We start from the raw sequence: 25318 nt of genomic DNA on the forward strand, positions 1-25318 counted from the left end.
ACACTCCCAATTGTTTTAAGCACTTTTTTGTGTGTAAACTGTAAAGTCTGGCCTGGCCCTTGTGAATAAGAAAATCACAAATAAAATAATGAACTTTTAGTGAATAAAATTTAACCAGTTAGTAACGGAAGAAACTGATGAAGCACTTAAGAAATGAAGGTACTTTATAGGAAAATTTGCCATGTTAGTGAAAATAAAAACAAAAAAAAATGTTGAGAATTGAAGCATTTAACCAAAGTAGCTCATATAAATAATAAAACCAACCTAAGTTTTGCCTCATTTATTAAGGTTTAGTTATAATTTTCTTAGGACCAGTAGACATAATTACTATATTATCTCTTCTTTCTAAAGCACTCTCATTTACTTTATGTGGAAATGTTATACCTGGGGTACTTACATGATTGAGCTTGACTATAAGGTACTGTTAGTCTAGTCTTTCAGATTGACTGTTAAAAATACATCTTTATGATTTTTATTATAAAGACTGACAAGATTTTAACTAAAAATCTTAACTATAATAAAAAATAAATCATACCTAAAAATATACTTTGCCTTATATATAAGCTAATATAGAAAAATTTGGACTCACAAAAAGGCAAATGGTATATATATATATATATATATATATATATATATATATATATATATATATATATATATATATGTATGTATATGGTATATTGAATATTTGGTGGCCAAAAAAAAGAGGATATTGCATTTTCACATTGAAAAGAATACTTTGCTGTTTGAAGGTATTCACTTTATGGTTCTTTTAATAATGTTCTGATGTTTTAAATATATGGTATAATTGTAGGGATTGGTTTACATAGAACTTTTCTGAGAAACATCTCTTATGTAAAGTGAAATACAATTGTATAATTGTATTTAGTTATTATTGAAGATAAATTAAACTTGAATAGTGGTTTACTGTTTTCTAAAATGATTTCACTTATTATCTCATTTGAACCTCATAACCAGCTCTGAAATAGAAAGGACATGGTGTATTCCCATTTTGTAGAGAAAGAATCGGAGGTTAAGATAAAAGGACACATTTAAATTCATGTGATCAGTAAGTTGCATTGTTACCAGTAGAAAAGAAGAAAGGTGGCATTAATGGTGGCTTACTATGTGCCAGGGATTACATTCCCTCACTTAACTGTAACCCTGTCTGGTAGAGAGTTTAATTCTTATGAAGAAGCAACAAAAAGAAAACTAATCTGCTGCCTTGAATTTCCAGAAATTTAAGAAATTTTGAAATTGGGAAAACCTCATTGATTTGGGCAAACTGAATGTATATAAGCTTTTGCATTGGGCACAAAAAGCATAAAATGAAGCCTACTCTTTTCAGTTTACCTTTCTATAACCCTGTAATCCATTTTATTTTATAACTATCCTTAAAAGTTTGACTTAAGTTTAGCCTTTTTGAGAATTGTTATTTTATAAACATAATTTATTGTTTTAAGTTAATTTTTTTAGCAGATAGCAATTAGCACTTAGTCTGTAAATTGAATAATTTATCAAGTGCAGAAATTTATTAACCTAATCTGTTTTGACTTAAATGCACCAAAGATTTTTAGTAGGTATTAAATAGTCTTAAAAATTTTAAATTCTTTGTTGTTTGAATAAGTATTTGTCCAAAGAAGCACAGTTGAAGTCCTAGAAATATGGGTTTAAAGAAAAAACAAAAACAAACAAAAAAACTAGTTTGAATACTGAGATTAAGTATTAACTGTTTGTGTTTATATGTATAACAATAAAAACAGACAAAAATACTCTGGGAATAGTATACTGACAAACCAATTATAAGTAAGCATACTCAGTTTTCTTAAGTTTAATTGAATGTTGTTTTTAGTGAACACTATCAAATGCTAAATAATCTTATTTTTTAAACTACGTTATCAAAATAATTTTTGCCTTAGAAATTTTGGGGGGGTTAAGTTGTTATATATATATATAAAAACCCACCTATTTTTTGCAGCCTAAAATACCATTTGAGATTAGGATTTGTTCCTCATACCAGCAAGACATAACCAGTAACTATAAGGTAATAGTTTTTGCATGCTTTTGAGTAATTTAGACATTCATTGCTGAGAAAAGAGGAGTAGCAAAAGTAGGGTTTTAAATTGGTGCTTTAGTGAGTGATTTTCTTTTAAGTGATGATAGGTCATGAAATAATTACAAATGTTCTGTGAAACTTAAAGTGTCCAAACATGTTTGCAGAGTGACCATAAAATATTAGTTAAGGGCTAATAAATAATTAAACATCATTCATTGCTTTTCACTCTGTAATTGTTAACAAATTCAATACAGTTGAACTGGTATGTTTATAAGCCTGAATTTTCTTCTTACCATATCATTCTAATATAATTGATGAAAAGTCAGATTTTAAGCATTAGCTCTTTGACAGTGTCATTTTATACCATCTTTTCTTGACTATTTTGTGCCTTTTCAAAATGTTGTACTTGCTTAGTTGATTCTGCTAGCTAGATTGTACTGGTTAATAAATGATTTTGTTTTGTTTTGAGTTTCTTGTTTGTTATGGGTCTTATGTTTGTGTTGCCTGCTGGTTAGGCAACAACTTGTTTAGGTTGTTTTATGTTTATGTAGGAAAATTGGCACTAAGCGCTAGTGTGAACATTTGTTTTTATGATTTACATGTCATTTTTAAAAATCTGTATTGTAGCCTATATAGTTAACTGTGAAGTCACTCCTGGGCCTGTCTTTAAATGCTTATTAGAAGAGTCTAACAAATAAAATGAATAGTGTGTCTGTCTCTCTCTCTATCTTTTTGGATAATCATAACCACGCAGTTACCATAACCACACTGTTCTGCACTGAGTGACTTCTTATTTTAATTTGCCTAAATCTGAACAAGAGGTGATGGTTTGAGGTAAGATTCCCATTAGAAGCAGCAATATCCCAACCAATATATAACTTGAGTTGATGAACTCAGGAAAAATCAGGATTTTTAAAGTCATATTTGGATATTCTAAGACTTAGTACCAAATTTTAAATGAAAATAAAATGTATTCTTTTTAATTGCTGCCTAGCAAATTATACCAAACCTAGTGGCTTAAAACAACAGACATTTATTTCCTCACAGTTCTGAGAGTCAGGAATCTAGATGAGGCTTAGCTGAGTGATTTTGGCTCAGAGTCTTTAATGAAGTTGAAGGCAAACTGTTAATCAGGGTTGCACTCTTAACAGAATAGCTATACTTCCAAGCTCACTCATGTGGCCATTGGCTTAAGTTCCTCACTATGTGGCCTTGCCATAGGGCTGCTTAATGAAATGGCAGCTGACTCCAACCCCCACACCCAACTCTTCACACACACCCTATCAGAAAGCAATCCAAAAAAGAGAGAGTATACCTAGGATTTAAGCTCAGTCTTTTCCTAACCTAATCTTGGAAATGATATTGCGTCACTTCTGCAGTACATTGTGAGTCACTAGTTCTAGTCCACATGCATGGGACACAAACTTTTCCTCTTGAAGTAAGGAGTAGAAAGGAACTTTTGAGATTTTGAAAACCATCACAGATTCATTGGTTATAGATGCAGCTCTCTATAAATCCTTGGATAATGGCAGTTAGTACCACCATGTATATTCAGAGAGAAAAAATATTGCCCCTACCATAAAAGATTTAGTGTAACAACATGCCATAGGAAGTTGCCTGGTGCCACTGGAAAATGAAGTTATTTGGGGGACGTTAGCATTGATCTTTGTTAGGTTGGGCACTCAACAGTGGCCTTTCACATAAGCGTTAGTAAGGGTAGACCATGTGTGAAGTTATTCTTGGTCTCTGCCCATGCTACTATGGCCACAGGGTAAGTGGGTTAGATGAATAAGCAAATGGATTCCTTCCTTAGGAAAGATTCTGACATCTACAGGACAAGGTTATTGTTTTTACCTGGTTCTTAATCTCCTTGCCTGCCATGGATGTTTTCTGATAGGCATTTACATGCAACTTAATTTTAACATCCTGTACTTATTTTGGCAGGCCTTTTTACATGCTTCTCTTCAGATTGTCTTGACACCAATTTTCCATATTGATTTTTCTAAAACTTTGTCCAGTTAACAAACCCATTAGCTATTACCCAGGAATCTGCATAAATCCTTAGACTGTCTTCCTTATGAAGTAGACTACTAAAACATTCTCAAAGAGTATGTTTCATCCATACCTAAAGGGAAGCTATAATATAGCTTTGTTCTCATCCGGTCAACCCTAGAGATCTCTCCATACACCAGAGTTTTTACTTTCTTCATGAAATCTTTATGAAATCTCCAATTTTACCTAGACATAGTTTGAGAGGCAGAAAAGTAGTAGAAAATATACATTATAGAAATCTTCAGTCACTTGTTTGCATAGCTTGTGTGTTTTTAAGGCCTGTGTAGATCTGAGTGGGTATGTGTCATTTTTGCTTGATAATGGAATGTTGCTTGTTAAATCAATTTTAGGTCAGCAAACTTCTTTGTAAAAGACTAGAAGCTAAATATTTTTGGTCATGCAGGCCATATGATTTCTGTCACGACTATTCTGCCAGTGTAGTGTAGAAGAGTTATATACAATATGTAAATTAAGTGGCATGACTGTGTTCCAATAAACCTATTACAAGAGAACAATGGGCCAGACTTGGGCCTCAGGACTTAGTTCGCTGATCCTGTGCTAAGTGATAGTTGGCAATAGGCAGTTTGGATCACAAAATTCCTTTTATCCTATGAGTACATATTCAGTCTCTATCATAATCTAGTAGCAAAACTAAGATCTGTTTTTCAAATAGCAGATGTTTGCAGAGAAGTCATAACCTTATTGGCAAACCTAAAATTTTGTGCCATGATACATCTATGGAAATTTCCCAGAGCTTCTATTCCATATCCATGATTGTTATGGATTCTTAAGCCTTTTATGCCATGTCCCACGCAGGCAGTGTGAATGGGGTTCCCCTCACTGGAATGGGCTGAGAAATAAAAGCTAGGAAAACTACAATTGTGGAAAAAAAAAAAAGAATACAGAAAGCAGTTTTAAAGTGGAGGCAGGACGGGCAAGCTGACCAGACAGATCGAACTTCTGACAAAATGGAGCCTGGACCATTTTATTTATATCAAGAAACATCAAAGAGATTCTATAGACTGTTATTTTCCCAAAAAAGGTGGGCTTTTTAGTTTCCAATGGGTTATGCCCATCTCTGTTGGTACTATGAGGAATCTTTCTAGCAGAGTGAAGGGAAAAGTCATGTGCATTGGGAGAGCCATGCGAAGTTCCCAATGCCAGGCCTATTCCTCCCTGGCTTCCATGCTGAGAGAAGGTCCTCATGTATTTCATTGACGGCTTCCTGCAATGCCACATTTCACAGTTAGCAAGGGAGGATATATTGCAGTGTGGACCTGCTGCAGAGGCCTTGCTCCAGTACCCAATTAAAAAAAAAGTTCACTAGATAAATGGATTGGTGAGACATGCCCTAATAAGATATGCAGTGCCTCCAAAATCTAAAGAGGCGTTCCAAATGAAACCAATGTACAGCAGCTGCCTCTTTCTTTAGAGGGGATATCCTGACATGTCCTAGACCACTAGATACTTGGATACTTTATTGATGCAGTGGAACCCTTAGCTTTGCCATAGTTTCTCTCTTACCACCTGGCCTAAGATAGTGTTAGTATTATACAAACACTTAAATACAAACTGCTTCATGTTTTCTGTACTGAATGAACAGGGCAAAAAAAATATTTTCCTGGACAGTAACCCATCTAGCTTTTTCACTGGCAAAATTAGCAAGGTAAGTGGGTATATGGATGTAATCACTAGTCCAACATCCCTCAAGTCTTGACAATAATCTCTGGATTAGAAGAAAGGAAGAGGAGGCATGGTCAGAAGCTTCTACTTGACTATCATAATATCACTTGCTTCGTGGATCTAAGACCAAGCTTAAAAATGCTGTCAGGAACTATTCCCATTTTTATTCTGGAGCTAGATGGATCCAATGAACTCTCTGTGAAACAGACTCAGGCCTAGATGCTATTTATCTCCTGATGTCTAGAAGCTCCTTCTATGAGCTCTGGTCCATGGTAGCATTTAAATTTTGTGAAGTGTATCAGAAAGATAGAGCCATCACTTCATAACCAGTGCACAGTCTGGTTATTCCTCTCTCCTCCATCCATAGTCACAGTGATAAATGGCTGCAGTTCTCTCTCAGGAAAGTTTAAATGATGATTTAGGACATATACTTACATTCATTTTGAATGGTTCTTCCTCATAGGTGCAAGACCTTTCCTTAGTCAAGTAGTTTGTGTCTGGGCAAGAGGCTCTAAATCGCCACAATACTAACTTCAGTTTTTCCTTCATAGATTTTGTAATTTACACACACACACACACACACACACACACACACACACACACACATTTATATTTCAAGCAGCATCATAATCCACTGCTTATCTTATTTCTAGGGATTTTCTATCAATTAGCTACTGCCACAAATCCATACCTCTACCATTTAGACCTTGGCATATTATGGTAAGTTCTATCACACCTGCTGTGTTAAGTACCAACAAGTCTTGGCCACTTGTGGGTCCTATCATCCACTTTGTTTTCATTGTAGCATCCTCTATCATCATTTCTGTCATATAGAGAACAGGATGCTATTCTTCATATGTGTTTTCAAGAATGCTCGAGTCTCACAGCAATGCATTTCTTAAAGCCTCAGTTGAAGGAAGGATTCTGAGGTGGGGGGGAATATGTGTGTTTAGGGGTGACTAGGTTACACTTATAGATGTTCTACAACATTTCCATGTTCCTAAACCTTTGGAATTTTTATTCTACAAAATAAAAAAGGTAGATAACTCACTGTAAACCACTACTGAGTTCAACTTTCAATCAATGAATCACAAGTAGTAAAGCCAACCCGTAAAACTATTGTTCCAATGCATTAAATGGCAAAGTGTACCCATGACAATTATTTCTGATTGTTTCTTAAGATTTTTCCCCTTGGTTTAATACCATCATAATCCACTTTTGACTATCAAAATATTGTAACTCTTTTGGTATGCAGTACAGGTTATTTTCTCTCACAGTAGTTGTCACATTTACTTTTTCTGCCCATGTTTTATTTTTTGCAATCTGAGTTAATAAGCGATCGTGGGGAGGGGAAAATGCTGAAAATTGACATTGACTTTGTGAGTCCCTGCTCCAGATGCAATTCTTAGAAAATAAGGAAGCCCTCAAATTGACATAGGGTGAAGGGGGCTGCCTCTGCTGGAAAGGGAAGTTTATAGAAATAAAGAGGATTACAGTTCTCAGCCTTGTCAATTCTCCAAATGTCACTGTTAGTCACCCTTCTGCCACCATAATAGATTGTGAGATATAAAAAGAGAACAGGATTATTTTGGCTCAGTTTTTTTTTTTTGTTTTGTTTTGTTTTTAAGGTTCCAGTCCTTGAACAATTGGCCCTGTTTCTTTGGGCCTGTGGTCACACTTCATGGCAGGAATATGTGGTAGAGCAAAACAACTCAGCTCATGATCAGTGAGCAAAAGACAGGAAGAGAGAGGTGGGAGTCCCACTATTCCTTTTACGGGGCATGCTCCCCAATGACCTGAATACCTCCCACAAAACACCATATCTTACAGGTTCCACTACTTCCCAGTAGCTCCTCACTGGGGACCATGTCTCTATCTCATGGACTGTTGGATGAACATTCCAGATCCAAAATATGATAGTCACCATACCCATTCCCAAGGAAATCCTCCTTCTCCATAAAACCTTTTACCTAATCTAAAAGAATTAACACTGTAGAGCATTTAAATAGTGTTGTTAAATTTGTTATCCAATCCTTGGATTTACTATCAGATATTTGTGTTTAATTCTTGACCATATTTTCCTTAAGAATACAGAAAGTGAGGGACTTCTTCAGAGTTTCATAGATGCCTCTTGTTTTCAGAAAATGTTCTTAGCTGTTTGTTTCACAGATTTTCATCTTATTCCCTATGTATGCTCTCTAGGGTAGCCAGACAAAACTAAGTAACACTATAATCTTTATAATCATTTATAAAGTGTTGGCATAGCAACTAGATGTCACTGCCACTTGATATTTGAATGAATTGCTCTCCATATATACTACACTTCATGCTCCCATCAGCAATAATTTGAATAATCATGATTCCATCACATACCTCAGACTACCATGATGTTTTCCCATAGAAGAGGTTATGCCTGAGCTCTTCAAATATGATCAACTCAATTGTAGAATTCCCTGAGGCCACTATTGTATCAATCAGGATCACAAAGCTCTCTACTTCAATTTAGTATAATTCAAGGAAATTTTAATAAAGGGACTATTTGCAAACACGTGACCAGATCTAAGGACATCATAAGTGATAGTGCAATACCTTAGGACTAGTAATAAAATGGTCTTCTGACCCTCAGGTCCAAGTTGTGAAGGGAAAGTCCCATCTGGAAAGGGTACCTCTAAAGCTATGTGTGAGGTTTAATGTTGAGAAAGCCAGCTAACACTCATGGAGGAGCAATTAGGAGAGAGAATTACTCTCACCTTCCTCTTCTGAGGCAAATGAGAAACCACACAGTGAGAAAACCTTTTGGTTTAGCCAATAGAGATTAGCATATTAAAGCAAAATGCAGAATGGAAAAGATTGGAGAGTAGAAAGGAAGAGGCAAGTAAAAAATATTCAGTACAGTTCATTCTATTTTTTTTAAATATAAGCCAACAGTGTTGCTTTGTGAGAAACCCATGAAGCATAGAGTAAAAATGAAAAATTTTGCTATTAACACATTGAGTTGAAGCCAAAATTTGAGTGTCTTAATATAAGGAGGATTTATTTGCAATACTAATTTGATAAGTAATAATTAATTCACAGTAATAAGTAATATATATATATATATATATATATATATATATATATATATATATATAATGCATTTGAAAATAATTGTAATTCATATTAGCATTCTTATTAATTGTGCATCAGTACTGTAGGATTTTAAAAAATCCTCTGGACATTTTTTTTACATGTTGATGGATCTTTATTTTATTCATTTATTTTAGTGGTGCTGAGAATGGAACCCGGTGCCTCACATATGCTACGGAAGCACTCTACCACTGAGTCACAGCACTACCCCTCTGAACAACTTTGTTTACATATTAAGGTATTCTTCAAACTCAGGTCAAATGTGGTGTCATGAACATAATTTCACACATTATCTTCCTCATTTTGTTTTTCCTCTCAGTCTTTTCTTTCTATAGATTTTGTGTAACCATACATCTATACATTATTACTGTTTTTTAAGTTTCTGCTGCCTTTAGAGGAAGTACATTTTAGAGGGTAAAAGCAAGACTGTGGCCAAACTAGGGATACATATCCTGGCTTTCTAATTAGCTGTATGCTCTATAGTCCTCATCTATAAAATGCAAATAATGATAATTATGTCCCATGAGATATCTTGTAGGATTCAAGTTTGAGATAATTATGTAAAGGGTTTGAAACTGTTCCTGACATACAGTAATATGTGAGCTAAAATCATTATTATAAAAATATTAATATAAAAATCAGTGGTTGTTTGTCAAGAGAATTTTCTATCCAAACCATCATTTATGGATTATTGGGAATCTTAGCTTTTATTTATCTAGTATTGCTCCCAGTATCTGGAGGTAAGAAACAGAGTGTACATGTAGTGAGCTTCTGCAATGGCCAGCCACTAAAATAAGCATGTTTACTAAACTGTCAATTTAATTGTCTTTATATTTTACAATTCAGCCCGGAAAACCGCGGAAGTAAAGTTCATGGATGTAATTCTGGGCGTGGTGGATCAGATGAGTGGAGTGACAAACTATTTTGCCCACTCAACGGTTTTATCTATGGTTGTGCCGCGCAACCGCAATGATTCCTACTTTTACTGTGGAAATGCTGTTACTATCTTTCTTTTATCATAACCTGTTTACAAACTCTAAAGTTAATTTCAATCCTAAACCTGTGCGTTTCTTTTCCTCTGCAAAGAACGACTGGCGGGTACCATGCAATCATTTAAACGAGGCGCTGCGGTTTCATTGGCCAGAAGCTGCTGCTCATTGATTTGCCCCCTGGTGTTGTGGGCAGAGCGCGGAGGTGCCTATTGGCGGAGGTGAAAAATTTAAACAGAGGCAAAAGGCAGGACTAGTTTTGCTCCCTGACTTGAGTTTGCGAGTTCCTGGGGTTGGTACCCTTTTTATTTCTAGGGTGTCGGCTTCTGGAAAACAAAGCGGGGTAAATTCACTCAGACCGTTTCCACAGCCGCGCGGTGAAGCGGCCAGCGTCGGTCGGAGGTCCCTGCTCCGGAGCAGCCTGGTAGGGGGTAGGGAAGGAGGCCGGGACGGGGTCTGAGGCTGCCATGGCGAACCGGCGAGTGGGGCGAACCTGCTGGGAGCTGAGCCCTACAGAACGCCGGCCGCTGGCGGGGCGGCGGGAACCAGCGGCCCAGGAGGAGCGGCTTCCCCGCCGACGCTGTCTCTCAGCCACTTCTACAGGTCCCCTTTCCCCTGCTTCGGAGATGTCTGCCTGGGCGCCTCGCGGACGCTGCCCCTGGTCCTGCACAACCCTAACGAGGAGGTGGCTGAGGTGGAGATTTCCCACTTCGCGCAGCGGACCTGGGCTTCAGCGTGTCTCAGCATTGTTTCCTGTTGCAGGTAGGTCGTGGGGCGGGGCGTGCCTTGGGCTGCGCTTTCTACCCTGTCCTTCCCGTCGCCTTCCGTAGGGATGAAGCTTGGGAAAGGAATGACAAAAATACCCTCAGAGAATAAAGGCAGAGTGTGGTGGCCCTTGACCCACATTTTTCCACGCACATATATAATGTTAGGGCACTCAGTTACTTGGGCGGTGACAGTGCATCAAGGCATGCCTACTTATCTTTAACAGCATTCTAAGTAAACTTTATGCAAAAAAAGGCATTTAAAAATATGCTCCGGGTATTTTTAAATACTTTTGGTGTTTTTAAACTAATAGTTGGCACAAAGAGTGCATTCAATTTAATTTTATGACATTTGTTTCAAGAACCTCCCACATAGCTTTTACAGCCTGCTTTGGCCAAAGTACTAGTCCCATTCCCATCTCCACAAAAGAGAAAATTTGGTTCTTATTTTGACTGATGTGTCCTTTTAATTGAGTAGATCCTTGGAAAGCATGAAATCATTAACTGAGGGAGTCTAGATGGCTAATAACCACTTCATAAGGCAGTAGTAATTCAAATCTGAGGTTCATTGCCTTCTGTGTCACTGCTTATCTGCACTTCAGAACCTGGCTGGTCTTGTTTATAAATGACTGCTTTTCTTCCTATGGAAAGTTAGATTTCTGTTCTGTATAGTGATACTTTTACTTTTTGTTATTGTTATTGTTGTTATAATGTAGAAGTAAAGTTCTTGTTTTCAGAGTAAATTGTTTTACACAGTAAAGATTCTGTATTTGTATTTTCTAAAACAAACTGCTTATGATGTTATATAGATTTACTTTTCAAACAAAAAACTGTTTTTTTCCTCTGACAAACAACCAAGGTTTGTTTGTTTGTTATTGTTGTTTTGTCATGTCAGGATTTGGCAGATTCTACTGGACAGGCTGTATGGTGTAGATAGATGTTAAAGTCTAAACTCTGGAGCCAGACTACTTGGGTTCTAATTATTAGCGATATGACTTTGACAAAGTTTCTAGACATTGGTCACTTCATAGTTAACCAGTTGTATGAGATACCTGTAATTGTTCCTGAAACATACAGATTGTTTAACAAAGGTCAATTTTATGATGTGGACTGTAGAGTAGTTTGTGAGAAAGAGGAAATTTAGTTGATCATCTCTATGTTTCTTTTTCCACAAAATCTTTATAATACAGGACCATTATATTTGAAATAGAAGTACTGCACATGATAAAGGAGTAGACATTTCAATTTTTTTTAAAGCCACTCAATTAAAATGATCTGGAGACTATTCTATTGCTTTCATCCAGTTAGATCTTTTTTTTTTTCAGTTGTCAATGGATTTACATGTAGTGTTGAGAATTGAACCCTGTGCTTCACACATGCAAGGCAAGAGGTCTACCACTGAGCCAGGACACCAGCCCTCATCCAGTTGGATTTTATTATAGTTTTATATTGTTATGAACCCTGTTAGTGCTGGTGACTATTTTCATTATAATGAAATGAGCAGATCAGGTGGGAAAAATATATTTGACTTACCAAATGCTTTTAGGATTTTAGAGTGTTCATGAATAATAGTTGTTGTATGGTATGCTTTGATTATTTTAATTATATTATCATAATCATTTTAAATGTATTCTTTTGACTGTAGCCTAAAGAAAAACTAGTTATTTCTGTTAACTGGACACCATTGAAAGAAGGCCGAATAAGAGAGATTGTGACATTTCTTGTAAATGATGTTCTGAAACATCAAGCCATATTGCTAGGAAATGCAGAAGAGCAGAAAAAGAAAAAGGTAATAGTTTAATCATTCTATAATTCAAGAAAATGTTTCATAATGTGTAAAAATTGTTTTGATGACAAGCCTGAAGTAACATGTATAAATTGCTTATTAAAATAATATTCAATGGTTTTTAATTTCATCAGTATATTTTGTTTGTTTTTACAGAGGAGTCTTTGGAATACCATTAATAAAAAGAAAAATTCAGCCTCTTCAAGTTATAACAAAAAGATTTCAAATGATCAAAACATTAACAAAACATTTTGTGTTTCTCAAAAACTTGACAGAATTAGTAGCCCACTACAGGCATGTGAAAATCTGGGTATTAATGAAGCCTGTTCTCCAACAGAAAATCGTTCTTTAACCCTTGAAGAACATAAAATACCTATATCACCTATTAGCCCTGCTTTCCAAGAATGTCATGGTGAAATTTGCTTGCCACTTTCTGTACGTCAGTCTACTACCTACTCATCTCTTCTTACATGTGAAAATGAGGAACAGTTAAAAGTAGAAGATGCCACCATTTCAAAAGATTTTAATTTTAATGAGGAAGTCATAACTCAAACTTCCTTTCAAAGTGAGGAGAATAGTAAACTTATTCTGACCCCAAACTGTTCTTCAACTTTAAACATTATGCAAAGTCAAGCAAATTTTCTAAGTCCAGATTCTTTTGTAAGTAATAGTCATACAGCTAATAATGAAGTAGGGTTAATGACATTTATTTCATCAGATACACTTAAAAAAGATAATTCAGAGTCTGTGAATTTGGAATCCAAAAGTATACATGAAATTTACAGAACAATTTTAAGTCCAGATTCTTTCGTAAATGATAATTATGGAGCAAATCAGGATCTAGAGTCAGATTCAGTTAATCCTATTTTATCCCCAAATCAATTTGTAAAAGATAACATGGCACATATATATACCTCTCAGCAAACATGTAAAATATTATCATTATCAAATGAAAATTCAAAGATTGCCCGGTCTCCTCAGCACTGGAGAAAAAATGAAGTTTTGCCATGTAGTCATGAATATCAGGGTTCAAAAACACCTAAGCCTAATTTTGAAGAACTAAATCCTATAGAAGTGAAGTCAAGGTTAGTACAATTTTAGAAAACAAATTCACCCTAAATTTTCTGCAGTTCAGGATGTTTCTCGTTATAGCCATAATAAGCAACATAAGAGACGCCCCATACTTTCTAACACAGTTATTAAAAGGAAGACCACCATTGCCAGAGAAAATCAAACAGATTAATAAGCCAAAAGCAAAAAGATGCCTCAACAGTACAGTAGGTGAATGTGAAAAAGTAATAGATCACCCCAAAGAAACAGAAGCTTTACATTCTCATCTTCCAATTATCGATTCAGTATTAAGTAAACCTGAGTGTTATAAAAGTGAAGTAAGTAATTCAATGACAGCTTTAGTTGCTTTTAAAAGAAAAAGTGATGGAAACATGGAAGATACAAATGTGAAGGTTGCTATTATAGAACATATGGATATACCCAAAATCAAAAGAATCCACTTTTCTCCCTTGGAATTGAAAACATCAACTGTTAAAAAAATAAAGATGACAACACCAATCTCAAAATGTACTAGCAACAGAGAGAAATTAAGCCTTAAGAAGAAAACTGGTGAGTATTATTTATAAAATCTCTAGTGTATTTTCTGTTTTGGTTTAGTGAATCTGCTTTTGATAAGCTTATATTAACTTGTACTTTTCATTTGTCAAATTGCTCAGTGGAAGACAGAACAAATAGTGTGGGACTAATTTCTGAAATTGTTGCAATCTTGTCTGTTAAACTTTGGATATTTTTTAAAATTTTATTTATTTATTTTTTAGTTGTAGATGGACACAATACTTTTATTTATTTTTTATTTATTTTTATGTGGTCTTGAGAATCGAACCCAATGCCTCACATGTGTGAGGCAAGCACTCTCCCACTGATTCACAACCCCAGCCCAAACTTTTGATATTTTACTCATGAATTTTCTGCAATAATTCTGTTTTTTTAAAAATATTATATCCAAATATTTATCTCAATTTGATATTTTTGGTACCTCCTTAAGTTTTACACCCTAAGAAAGTATTTGACATGTCTTGCCTTAGTCCACACCCTAACTAGAAGGCCCAGTGAAGTTCCTGGCCCGAATACTACCATCAGAAAGATTGTAGGAAAGACCTTTTCATGTCCTGTACTCCTGATAAGCTTACTCTGTCTTTGCCTCTGTCCATCCACTAATTGGAAATGAAGATAGGTCCCTAGAGTTCTCCATTTCTTAGAGAAGAATATTTTTCCTTTTCTAGTATTCACAGCTTTATCACACTGCCTCAGAAGCAGACAGGATTAATCCCATCACACTTTTAACCCAAAATACCTCTTCTGACAATCAAGATCCACGCAGGAAAGTAACCCATACTATGTATTTTACCAGATAATTTGAAAGAATTCTAGGCCTCCTAAGAAATATACACATCTCTCATTTGAACATCCCTCAATTGGAACTGTTTTCTTTCTCCTATTCTGTAAATCCTTCTATATCCTTTGGACTCACTGTTCTTCATTAGCACTTCTTTGCAAACATTCTCCTACCTTGTTAGCCTGTTGCAGCCTGACCTTCTCTTGACAACAGTGCTTTCATTATAACCCTCTCAAGTTCTGTCTGCATTCTCTCCTACTTTTATGATTTTGGAGCTCCTGCTGGAATCTTCTAATATCTACTTTTTATTTTTTATCTATTTCCAAACTAATATCCCCTCTCTCCCTTAAAAACAAGCAAAAAGAAAATAACAAAATAGTTTAAAGCTCATTTTTCAGACTTTCTCACCCCTGTCCTCTCTTGATGCAGAGAATGATTCACTCTCAAAATTTTGAATCTTGCTTATTATACTTTTTCTAAAACTACTACTATTATGATTTCAAAATCATTTTCGAATATCTTTCTACTACTCTGGGAATTTAGTTCCAACCTCCTTAGGTCATGCTTTCCTAAAAGCATCTTAATATCCAGTTACTATCTCTATAAGTTCCACATTTCCTCTAGAACCCAACTTCAACATTGTTTATACCCCACTGTACACATACAGTTCTTTAATCCACCACTGTTTCCATGGCCCTCATCTCTGACCTATCTATCTTTCCTAATTCAGCTTGAATTCCATGGTTCAACATAAGCACTTACTCTGGCTTCCTTCCCTTCATTGTCCATGCAGCAAATTCCAACTGTATTTCAGTCTAACTTTGCCTACTCTATGCCTGAACCTTGCTTGGTTGTTCTTTATTACTACAAACCCTAAGTAATCCCTGAACTCTTTTTATGGCTGTATTTTCCGGGCTTATTAGCTTTGCTATAGGGTACCTCACCCTTTTATCCTGAAACTTCTCTTTCCTCCTGTCTCATGATTGATAATAGCAGCTGACATTTACTGAATTCTTTTATGTGTCAGACCTAGTTGTGAGTGCCTTACTATTACCTCTTTTAATATTTATGACATTCATGTGCAGTAAATGTTATTTTTACCCATAGCACAATTTTACAAATAGGTACATTGAGACTTGAGTAATTTGCCCATTTTACAGTCAGTCAGTGATAAAGCTGGGGTTCTACCCCAGGTAATGTCAGTTTTGTGATCCTCATCCAAGCTGATGACCCGTTTCCTATTTCACTGAGGGAGTAGAAATATAGATGCTTCTCTATTTATTAAGGATTACATCCAATAAACCCATTATAATCGACCTTAACAAGAAAAGTTTCAATAAAATAGCAAAAACTGATTGAAGTGGATTCAACAATTTTAGGTGATGAATTGGAAATAACTAATAAAGCTCCTTTCAAAATGATGTTTTACTTCATAAAATAACTTTTAATTAAGTATAATCTATATGCAAAAATTATACAAATCAGTATATAACTCAGTGAATGATCACAAAGGGAACATTGACTCTATTAAGGAGTTTTGCTTAAAAGAAAATGTAAGCAACATAAGCATAGAGCATAGGCTGAAGGGATAAATGGTCAGTGAGTTCCACACTGTAAATCCAGTGATTATTTCTCAATCTTTTTTTTTTGTATTGGGGATGGAACCCTGGTACATTTAACCACTGAGCCTCAACCCTTTCCTGTATTTTATTTGGAGGGTCTAGCCAAGTTGCTTAGGGTCTCCTTTAGTTGATGAGGCTGGCTTTGAACTCATGATCCTCCTTCCTTAGCCTCCCAAAGTGCTGGGATTACAGGCATGCACCACCATGCCTGGCTATTCTCAGTCTTCATCTTGAACTATTTGTAAACAGTTTGGAGCCTTGAACCTCTGTCTTCTTGGAACATTTTATCTTGCCATTCTCATTCTCCTGGTTTTCTTCCTTCTTCATTGACTGCTCCCTTTCAGTTTTCTTTGTGGGAAGTTTCTTATTTCCCTTACACTTTGGATTACAGAGGGCTAGTTATTAAACATTTTTATATTTTACTCATTCTCTTAATGATCTCATCTGTTATTTCTCAATAGTGAGGCCCAAAGCTGTGGAATTGTCCTTATTTGTGTTTCTCTCTCATCCTTTCTTTATAAACTCAAATGCAGATCTGATTCTAAACTCAGTCCACCAACAAATTTTCTCTTTCCTTCAAATATAATCATAATCTGATCACTTCTCACTCACCATTGAATGGCACCGTTTGGGCCAGTCTTTGTCATTGCAGGATGTGCAAACAGATCTCCTTGCTTTCACCCTTGACTTTTCCATAGTCTGCGTACCCACATACTACTTTTAAAATATTAGGGCTTGGACTGTTCAGTTTCATAACATCTAATGACTTCCTGTTGCAATGAAAGCCCAAATTCCTACAATGATTTACAGGTCCCTATAACATCAATATTATGACCTTTTGACTTTCCAGCCTCTTACTTTTCTCTTTCCCTTGCTCACTGTTTTTTACCACTTTGGCTTCCTTGTAGTCCTTGAAACTTCAAATATGCTGTGTCCTCAGGGTATTTGCAGTTTGTTGTTTTCTCTAACTAGAATGACCTTTTTATTTAGTTCACTCATCATCGTATCATGTTCAAAACAGTGACTTGACCCAGGTTCTCAAACGCTACCAAATATTTAGAGTCACAGTTTAAACTTAGGTTTTTCTAGCTACAACATAAATGTTTTTTTTTTTTTCACCATTCTTGTTAAACTGTTGGGGTTTAAATGGAAGAAAAGATAAATAAAAGTTTTTATTTGGGGTAACGACCAAGGATTATAGTGATGGCACAATGGGATTCACTGACTTCAAAGTTCTGTGCCAATGTATAATTATTAAAACAACTCTTCTGATTTTCCACTATGTGGTGTTTTTCTTCCTTGCTCAGGAAACTCCAATGGTGCTTTACTATTATCAGATGATTTACAAAATTATTATTCTGTCATTTTAGGTCATCAGTTATAGGATCTCTGTTTATTTAGCCAGATATCTTTATTCACCATTCTGTCTTTGTATACTCTTACTAACATTCATATCTGTTTTTCTCTCATTAATTCAATCCTTTATTTCAAGTACTATAACCAACTTTTGTTAATACTGTTCTCTAATGAATTTCCCTCTAATTATATTCCCTTAGAAACTAATTACAGCTTATGTGACATCTTGAACCTACCTGTTATTTCTATTTCTTGCTTTACTGTTTTTTGTAGATATGTTCTCATCCGATAACAAATTATTTGATTCTAAGAAACATATCCATTTTGGTCTCCTGCAAGGTATACAACAAATGATGAACAGAATGAATTCGTGAATGAATGAATGAACAAAGACCACTGAATTTTTGACACTCAAACCCATACCTGTTTTTGAGGCCACCACGTGGTTGAACCTCTTTGTTAGGTTTAGAGAGAACTGTACATATTTGGTATCTGATATATGAGCCCATAGAAGAGCCAGTAATTCACTAAGAGCTGCTCTAGCTTCTTTCTCTTCTGACAAACAATTCTCCAGATATATTTCTTCAACACTAATGAGGCCCCTTAATAAAGCACATATTAAGTGTTCATACATTGTTTAGGCTCTGTTTTCCCAGGAAAAAAATATAATTTGTATCCTCAAGCTACTCCCAGTTTTAATGATTAAGCTCTGCCCAGGGAATTATTGAAGCATAGAAGCAGAGATGTTGTATGAATGGCAAATAATGTGATAAGGTACTAATGCAGGCTTCCTAATGAATAAAATGATTTCAATGCAGAGGGAGTAGCTTGTTGAAGGTTGCAAAGTGAGTCTCCCTTTTATGTTTTAAATGTTCAAATAAAAAGAAAATTATAACTTAATAAATGTTATAACTTGATCATGTTCCTTATCTTCATAATAGGTATAGATTTGAGATTTCTCTAAAACAAGAGTAAGCAGCCTTTTTTTAGGGATTTTTTTAAAAATAACTTTTTAAATAACTTTATCTTATTTATTTATTTTTATGTGGTGCTGAGGATCGAGCCCAGGGCTTCACACATGCTAGGCAAGTGCTCTTTCACTTGCCTACTAAAACCCCAGCCCCTTTTTCTTTCATAGTTCAGATAATATTTTTGGCTATGCAGGCCATATTTCTATCACAACTGTTTAGCTCTGCCACTAACAATGTGCCTGTGTTCTATTAATTTTTTATTTATAGGCACTGAAATTTGGATTTCATGTAGTTTTTATGTCATCAAATATTATTCACTTCATTTCCCCCCATTCATTTACAAATGTAAAAACTATTCTTTGCGTATAGAACATACAAAAGAAGATTGTGCTGGATTTTACACATGGGCTATAGTTTGCTCTAATTAGGAAAGATGCTTACATTTAGTAGCAGAATATGCTGGTATGAAACCTGCTTTTGAGAGAGTGAACTGCTACTCCTATAGGTATTTGCTACTATGAATTTTATTGCCTTTTCCTTTATAATTACTTGCTATTTATTAATCATGTAAGCTATATACTTGGGAATCAGTCTGTTCTCATTCTTCACCACTTTCCTAGTGAGTTGGTATTAAGACTTATTGTTTCGACTATTAAAACAACTCTGCTCTGTTTCCTACCTTTGTTAAAAATTGTTTTATCATATCTAACTTGGCTAATAACTACCTTGTAGTTTTTTATCTTTAGTCATAACCCCATTCATTTTCTTGCTTATACTATTTTCAAAAATAAAGATGAAGGTGTTATTTCTTGAAATAAAATCTGTCACTGAAATAGAGGGTACTTCAAACTTGTTAATAGTGCAGGCTCTAGAACTTGACTACCCAGGTTCAAACCCCTGCTGCTTCCTAACTTATGTGACCTCTAAGCCCTAGAATCCTAATTATGTAAATTTTGGATAACTATAGTACTGTTTTCATAGATTTATTGTGATAATTATATGAGTGAAAGATTAATACTTAATAGCTCTTGGCATAGTATATTCAATTATTAGCTGCCACTATTATTAATATTGTTGAACTCTTCCCTTCCTCTTCCAACTTCTTTTATGTAATTTCTTATATGTGTTTATTCTTTGTTGTATCCTTGTTATAGTTTTGTCAGCAAGCCATATCCCTTGTGCTTAATATTCATTTTAGGAGTTAGCACATGTATATTTTCATCCAGAAGGTCTTTTATGCCCCTTTTAAACTTTTTCTGTATTAGACTTAACTGCCTATAGGCTGTGACAATTATCTTTCTATTCTGTATTTTCCCTGTACCTAACACAGTCTGGAATATATGCACACAGTCAATTGTGGTTAAATCTGGACAGTAACTTCTGTAGACAAAAATTGAATGTATTGTTTTGGTCTGAAAAACATTCTAGATGTTGGTTTCATTGACTACTAAGTTCGTAATATTAGTATCTGAAGCATAGTAATTATTAAGTATTTGCTAAATGAATATGATTATAAAGAACCCATACTTTTAATTTTAAATGAGCTACCAACTTTGGGAATTTTATTTTTTAATGCTATTAATTTTGTTTTCTAATGTATTTTAGATTCAATGGCATTCAAAACACCTATTTCTAAAACAAACAAAAGGATAAAACCCATTGTTGCTGTGGCACAGTCTAATTTGACCTTCATAAAACCATTAAAAGCAGGTACGTGCTTATTATATTTAAACTGAAAATATAGTTTATTATATTTAATCTGAAAAAGTGACATGGAATGAAGCATCAATTTCATTTCAAATGGAAATGAGTTTTTTAAAAAATTTGAATAAAGGCCTTGAAGAATTTTTAAAGTGTGTATGCAAATTATAATTAAGGTATTCTATCAGATTTTACTGAAATTGCTTTATGGTAGGTTAGGATTTTTAAATAATCAGGGAATTTTGTTTTATTCCCTATCATTTTGCTTGATCACATTTCATACCCAAAATGTTTTCAAGTCTTTGTAGCAAGTAGTGAAAAGCAAATATTGTTCAGTTTTTTTATTATGGTTTCACTAGTTTTAAAAAAAGTTATTTTTCTATATATTGTACAGTAATTTACTAGAAATTTTTATATGTAATAATCTAGTTGTATTCTTAGATATTCCTAGACACCCAATGCCATTTGCTGCAAAAAACATGTTTTATGATGAGCGCTGGAAGGAAAAACAGGAACAAGGATTCACTTGGTGGCTAAATTTTATATTAACTCCGGATGACTTCACTGTAAAAACAAGTATTTCTGAAGGTAAACATTAAGTTAATGTTTAAATTTAATAATACTCTTGTTTTAGCAGACCAAAATTTGACAGGATTTGTCATTCTTTAATTAAATATACTTTACTTATTACGTTATATTTCACTAATTTATTGACTTAAGTTTTTAAGATTGTGTAGGTAATTTTTCTTACATAGGTTGACATGAATACATTTTCTGTACTAAAAGTACTGAAACTTGCTTTTTCTTTTTACCTTCCATTCTATCATTTTATCAGCCAATGTAAGCAGTCCTTTGTGGCCTGAACATTTTGGATGTATTGACTTCACTGTTAATACCTTAGTTTAAGGAGTAGGTCAGAACACTGCATAGTACAGGGACTGTGAGAGACAATTCAGATGAAATTTTAAAACACTGCAGTGTTTATTCTTAAAGAGAGGACTTGGGTGTGGGATAAGGTAGAAGCATGACACTCCGAAACATTTGAAAGATTTTTTTCTGAAAGAGAAAGAAATTAACTTTTGTCTATTCTTCATAGAAATTATAGGAATCCATTTCAGATAACTAAAATGATTTTAGTTATCAAACCATTGTGTAATCTTGCAAAATGGTGATTTCCCCATTGTTGCAGTGTTCAAACAGACCATATTTCACATTCACCAGAGAAACGTGTAGGATTTCTTCTATTAGATGCAGAGTCTCTGGTTTAATTCCTAGGTCCTGAATCCATTTTGAGTTAAGTTTTGTGCATGGTGAGAGATAGGGGTTTAATTTCATTTGGTGCATATAGATTTCCAGTTTTCCCAGCAACATTTGTTGAAGAAGCTATCTTTTCTCCAATGTATATTTTTGGCACCTTTGTCTAATATAAGTGTAATCATATGATTCTGTGTTCTCTATTCTGTACCATTGCTTTGGTGCCAATACCATGCTGCTTTTGTTACTATTGCTCTGTAGTATAGTTTAGGTTTAAGTTCTGGTATAGTGATGCCACCTGCTTCACTCTTCTTTCTAAGGATTGCTTTTGCTATTATTTTTCCAGTTGAATTTCATGACTTCTTTTTCTATTTCTATGAGGAGTATCATTGGGATTATGATTAGAATTGCATTAAATCTGTATAGTGCTTTTGGTAGTATGATCATTTTGACAATATTAATTTTGCTTATCCAAGAACAAGGTAGATCTTTCCGTCTTCTAAGGTCTTCTTTAATTTCTTTCTTTAGCATTCTATAGTTTTCGTTGTAGAGGTCTTACACCTCCTTTGTTAAATTTTGATTCTCAAGTATTTTATTCTTTTTTTGAAGCTATTGTAAACAGGATAGTTTTTCTCATTTCTCTTTCAGAGGATTTGTCACCGATATACAGAAATGCATTTGATTTATGGGAATTGATTTTGTATCCTGGTACTTTGCTGAATTCATTTTACTAGTTTTCTGGTGGAGTTTTTTTGGATCTTCTAGGTATAGAAGAATCATAGGCAAATAGTGCTAATTTGAGTTCTTCTTTTCCTATCTGTATCCCTTTAATTTCTTTCATCTAATTCCTCTGACCAGTGTTTCAAGAACTATGTTAAATAGAAGTGGTGAAAGAGGGCATCCCTGTCTTGTTCCAGTTTTTAGAGGAAATGCCTTTACTGTTTCTCCATTTCAAATGATGTTGTCCTGGGGCTTAGGCTTATCATAGATAGCTTTTATGATGTTGAGATATATTCCTGTTATCCCTATTTTTCTAGTGTTTTGAACATGTATAGGTACTGTATTTTGTCAAATGCTTATTTTGCATCTATTGAGATGATCATATGATTCTTTAAGTCTATTGATGTAATGAATTACATTTATTGATTTCCATATATTGAGTCAGCCTTGCATCCCTGGTATGAAACCCATTTGATCTTGGTACATTATCTTTTTGATATGTTTTTGTATTCAATTTTCCAGAATCTTATTGAGAATTTTTGCATCTATGTTCATTAGAGATATTGGTCTGAAGTTTTATTTTTTTGATTTGTCTTTGCCTGGTTTTGGAATGAGGGTGACATTGGCCTCACAGAATGAATTTGGAAGCGCTCCCTCTTTTTCTATTTCTTATAAATTATTTCAGAATAATTTATAGAGTATTGGTATTAGTTCTTTAGAACTCAATTGTGTATTCATCTGGTCCTGGGCTTTTTTTGGTTGGTAGGCTTCTGATGGCATCTTCTATTAATCTGTTTAAATTGAGTATATCATCTTGATATTCAACTTGGGCAACTCATATGCCTCTAGAAATTTGTCATTGCCTTTGATATTCTCTATTATATTGGAGTACAAGTTTTTAAAATAATATCTAATTATCTTCTGTATTCCTGTAGTGTCTGTTGTGATATTTCCTTTTTCATCACGTTCATTAGTAATTTGAATTTTCTCTCTCCTTCTCTTTGTCAGCATGGCTGAGGGTTTGTTAATTTTATTTATTTTTTCAAAGAACCAAGTTTTTGTTCTGTTAATATTTTCAATTGTTTCTTTTGTTTCAATTTCATTGATTTTGGCTGTGATTTTAAATATTTCCTTAAATATGTCTTCTACTGCTTTTGGTGTTGATTTGTTGTTCTTTTTCTTAGGCTTTGAGATGTAATGTTAAGTCATTTATTTGTTGACTTTTTCTTCTTTTAAGGAATGAACTCCATGCAATGAACTTTTCTTAGAACTGCTTTCATAGTGTTCCAGAGATTTTGATATGTTGTATCTGTGTTCTCATTTACCTCTAAGAATTTTTTAATATCCTCCTGATGTCTTTTGCAACCCATTGTTCATTTAGTAGCATATTATTTAGTCTCCAGTTATTGGAATAGTTTGTATTTCTTATTTTATCATTGATTTCTAATTTCATTCCAGTATGATCTAATAGAATACAGGGTAGTATCTCTACTTTTTTGTATTTGTTAAGAGTTACTTTGTGGCATAATATATGGTCTGTTTTAGAGAAGGATCCATGTGTGTTTAGAGAAGAAAGTATATTCTCTCATTGAAGGATGAGATATTCTATATATGTCAATTAAGTCTAAGTTATTGAGTATATTATTGAGTCCTATATTTTCTTTGTTCAGCTTTTGTTTGGAAGACCTATCCAGTGGTGTAAGAGGTGTGTTAAAGTCACCAAAATTATTATATTGTGGTCAGTTTGACTCTTGAACTTGAGAAGAGTTTGTTTGATGAACATAAATGCTCCATTATTTGGGGCATATATATTTAAAATTGTTATGTCTGGTTGGTATATGGTTCCCTTGAGCAGTGTGAAATGTTCTTCTTTGTCCCTTTTGATTAACTTTAGCTAAAGTCTACTTTATTTGATATGAGGTTGGAAACCCCTGCTTGCTTCTGCAGTCCATGTGAGTGGTATGATTTTTCCCAACCTTTCACCTTCAGTCTGTGTATGTCTTTTTCTATGAAATGAGACTCTTGGAAACAGAATATTGTATTGTTCGGTCTTTTTTTTTTTTTTTTTTTTTAATCGAATCAGCTAGCCTATGTCTTTTGATTAGTGAATTTAGGCCATTAACATCAGGGTTATTATTGAGATATGATTTGTATTCCCAGCTACTTTTGTTTATTTTTGTTATTTAACTTGACTTGGTTTTCCTTTGATTAGCTTTTCCTTTAGTGTAATATCTACCTTTGCTGATTTTTATTGTTGTTTTTCATTTTCTCTTCATAAAATAGTTTGCCAAGGATGTTCTGTAGTAGAGGTTTTCTAGCTGTAATTCTTTTAACTTTTGTGTATCATGGACGATTTTTATTTCATCATCAAATCTAAAGCTTAGTTTTGCTGGATACAAAATTCTTAGTTGGCATCCATTTTTCTTTTCAAAGCTTGATATATGTTGTTATAGGATCTTCTAGCTTTCAGGGTCTGGGTTGAAAAATCTGCCATAACCTACTTGGTTCTCCCTATATGTAATCTGATTCCTTTCTCTCGTGGCTTTTAATTTTCTCTCCTTATTCTGTCTGTTAGGCATTTTTATTATAATGTACCTTGGTGTGAATCTGTTGTGATTTTGTACATTTGATGTCCTGTAAACCTCTTGAATTTGGTTTTCCAATTCGTTCTTTATGTTTGAAAATTTTTCTGCATTATTTCATTGAATAGATCGTTCATTCCTTTGTTTTGGAACTGTGCCTTCCTCTATCCCAATAAGTCTTAAATTTGGTCTTTTTATGCTATCCCATATTTCTTGAATGTTCTGCTCATGGTTTATTACCATTTTCAA

General features: G+C 34.4%; 1 pseudogene; it reads left to right on the forward strand.

The window, feature by feature from the left end:
* The first annotated feature begins 10373 nt into the window (after positions 1-10373).
* LOC143388450 (abnormal spindle-like microcephaly-associated protein homolog) overlaps positions 10374-25318 on the forward strand; it is a 31758-nt pseudogene continuing 16813 nt past the window's right edge.

Source organism: Callospermophilus lateralis, unplaced genomic scaffold, assembly GCF_048772815.1.
Source record: "Callospermophilus lateralis isolate mCalLat2 unplaced genomic scaffold, mCalLat2.hap1 Scaffold_105, whole genome shotgun sequence".
Lineage (NCBI taxonomy): Eukaryota > Metazoa > Chordata > Mammalia > Rodentia > Sciuridae > Callospermophilus > Callospermophilus lateralis.